The sequence below is a fragment of the Lycium ferocissimum genome, chromosome 6 (genome assembly GCF_029784015.1).
Source record: "Lycium ferocissimum isolate CSIRO_LF1 chromosome 6, AGI_CSIRO_Lferr_CH_V1, whole genome shotgun sequence".
Taxonomy (NCBI): Eukaryota; Viridiplantae; Streptophyta; class Magnoliopsida; order Solanales; family Solanaceae; genus Lycium; species Lycium ferocissimum.
The window spans coordinates 69,039,549-69,043,091 of NC_081347.1; the positions used below are offsets into that span (position 1 = coordinate 69,039,549).

The window sequence follows — 3,543 nt, forward strand, 5'->3', positions numbered from 1 at the left end:
TTTTGAATCTTTGATTCTCATAATCGGAGATCAAGAAGAGACACACAATCTACAAACTTGATAATTCAATCATGAAGGAGTAGACACCTACTCCATCTATTTTTCCAGCTTATTTTTAATACAAAAATGATGCAACATTTAAAGTACAACAACATACTCAAACGTGTCCATGAAGTCGGATTTGAGAGAGGGTATGATGTCTGTGACACTTCTCACCTTTGTGGGGGTAGTGACGTTGTTTCCAATAGACCCTCAACTCAATATTTAAAGTATATTATATAAACTCTATTTCCAAGCTTCTTTTTTATTCAAAAATGATTCAGCACTCAAAGCATATCATACATAATCTACTTTGAAAATCCTAGTGTCTTAAATGGAGAAGTGGAGGGCGAGCTCCAAGTCCATTGGAGTTGTAATAGGAAACATAATCTCTCACTGTGGTTTCTTTGTACAAAGGAGGATTTTCATCTGATAATAATTCCTTTATTGGGCCATAAAGATTATCAAATGGCTGAAATTGAGTTGTGAAAAAGCATGCAACTGAAATCCTTGGCCCAATATGTTTTGACAGTACTCTATGCTCAGCACTTTTGAACTTGTCATTTGAGAGAAGCTGCATTGCAGAAAAATGATGTTGACAATAAACAAATGGATGTCTAAAATTGTACTATGAATTTTGTAACCAATTGGCCATTATTAGAGTACTGTACCTTGGGGACAAAAGTTGTCCCTCTAGTAGAGAAAGAACCTAACATGAAATGATTTTAAATTATATAATCGTCAGCATAATGAATTATTTATTTTATCAGGTCACCTAAAATTATATCTATAGGTAAGCCTTCATAAAAAAAAAATTGGGATTTATAATCTTGAGGATATGAGAGGTTACTTTCTATTGTAGGTAAAGATTACCTCATAGTTTAAATTTTTTTGATCTTTGACGGTATATATAACTTAAAGTCATAATAAATATATAAAGTTTAGTGTCATAAACGCATTCTAAATTTAAACGTAATGGATTGAAAATCTCTAGTTCTTTGAAAATATAAGTTCTAAACTTAGACATTTTTATACTGTTTCTCATGATATATATATATATATAGTCTATGCTGAAAATGATGTATCCAATAGAACTCATCCTACCACTCTAGATCTGCATGTGATGAGTCTCACTAGTGACTATCCGCCTCGAATCGGTGTCATTAGTGACTAGACACGTTATCTATTTTAGAAACCTAAATATCTATCCATTAATTCTTAAAATTAAAAATAGCGAGATGTATAATATATGTGATATTCATGTATAATATCTATATAATTGTGTATAATTAATGTATATCAACTAGGAAAAGTGAACAACAATTCTGGCCAGCTATTTTTGTAAAAGATATCTAATTTGTTTTAGATTATACTTACCTGCAAAAGGTCACCAAGATTGACAACTAGGGCTCCAGTCACTGGATGAATATCAATCCATTGATTTTGGTGATAAATTTGAAGCCCACCAATTTGGTCTTGTAGAAGAATAGTGAAGAAATCTGGGTCCGTATGCTTTGTAATTCCAAGAGTCTTGCTTGGCTCAGGACAAGGTGGATAATAATGACTCAGAATGAAATGGCCTTTTACACCTCCATGTCCAACAAGTGATTGAGCTTTAGCCCAAGTGCCTCTGCCAGTAACTCAAATATTGTATGGCCCAACCTTCTAATATGCTCAGAATATTGAAGTAATTCCTCCTATCAAAGAAAAAAAAAAAAGTCACATTCGAAGTAAAACACATTGTTTTGTGGTAGTTAATGTTCTCTTTTCTATTTCATGCTTTGTTATTGTATTACGGCCAGTAAAGGTTTATGAAACAACTTCCCACCTACTTCGATTTAGAGGTAAGTGCTAATGTCTGTTTTAAACTTCAAACTCGAACCTTCTTAGGGTATGTTGTTGTTTTATTAGAAACAAAACACAATAGAAAAAGGTTGTAGGGCCAAATACACATTGACAATCATCAAAACTTGATCGTTTTAGCTTTCATTTAGGCATTCGTATAAAGTTGCTATTAAATACCTTAGATTGCATAATAAAAAGGCATTACTAACGTAACAAATTGCATATTCCCAGTGGCGGAGCCACAATGTCGAAGAGCAGGTTAGTAGAACAAAAACCCTTTGTTTACACACATGTATTTGTCTTAAGAAATTTATGTAATATGTATAAATTAGTAATTTAGAACCATTAACTTAGAGATTTTGGAGGGTAGACATGATAACTCGAGAAGGCATCCTCGGATAAGCTACGAGGTTTAGTACGAGCGGTCTTCCGCATAGATATTTGGGGGTGCCTCTAACCTTCAAAAGGCTATACGATATGCAATGTATGCCATGATCGATAAGATGATGGGAAGAGTCACTGTTGGACCTGGCCCCCTTTAACATATCTTTGGCAGTTGCGACTTATAAAAAGCGCTCCTTTCTGTACAAAACCTTCGGGGCCCAACCCTCCTCCCAAAAAAAAGGGTTTTTAAAAACAAGGGAAAAAATATGGGGAATTTTTCCGGACGGGGGATACAAGCTTCCAAGCCAAGGGTTTTTAAAGAGGGGGTAATGCTTTCAAAGGGCGGGGGGTTTTTATATACACGCCGGGGGCCCCCCCTAAAGGGGCTTTTTTGTAAACTTTTGTGGGGAATTTTGGGAGAAAACAAACAGGGAAAAGGGCGACAAGCAAAAATATATCAAAAATCAAAAATTTTGGGAAAATCTTTCCACAAAGGGGCCCCATGGCGTTGAAAAAAATTTTTTAAACAACAAGGGGTTTAGGAGGGGGGGAAGAATTTACAAGGGGCCCCCCCCTTCCCCAAAATTTTACGGTATACCTCAAGCTTAAATGCCACGGAAAATTGTTGGGGGGGTTAATTTGCCAATCGGGCCCCAAAATGGGTATTCATCCTTCACCCGGGACTCAAAAAAGGCAAAACCCGGGGATAGAATAAAGAAAGGGGAAACAAATCAAAAAAGCTTCCGATGTCCCAACCGGGGACGATAAACCCCCTTTTTTTCAAGTTTGGGTCGCCGGGGGGCCCGGGTTAAACATAGTGGGGCCGGAAACGAAAGGAAAAGGGACCGGGAAAAGGTTTCTTTGGGTTGCGACAAAAAATGGGGAAAGGGGGCCTTTAATCCCAAAAAATTTAGAATGGGGCCCGGGGGGTTTACATTCTATTCAAAAAAAAACAACGAGTTTTTCAACAAAAGGAAGGACACCGTAGGTATTAATTAGGATGATAGTGCAAGAGGTGATGGTTCGAGGAAGCGTGCAACCACGGTTAGCACATGTATCGGCTCAACTGACTACTACCCCATTATAGAGATTTCCAGGGTCGTCATGAACTGGATGAGATAATATTGGACCAGGACCTTGGGACTTTGTCCATGTGCCTGGATTATAACATTTTGAGCTCTGTACATACTTGCTTTTGGTCAATAAAAATCTTATTTAAAAAACTTTTAAATTTAAATTTTCCCAAAACCCCAAAATTTATTCCAAATTTGTATT

General features: G+C 36.6%; 1 pseudogene; it reads right to left on the reverse strand.

Annotated features, from left to right (window-relative positions):
• Positions 1-257: 257 nt before the first annotated feature.
• On the reverse strand, positions 258-2,073 carry LOC132061591 (1-aminocyclopropane-1-carboxylate oxidase homolog 1-like; annotated as a pseudogene).
• Between the last annotated feature and the right edge of the window lie 1,470 nt (positions 2,074-3,543).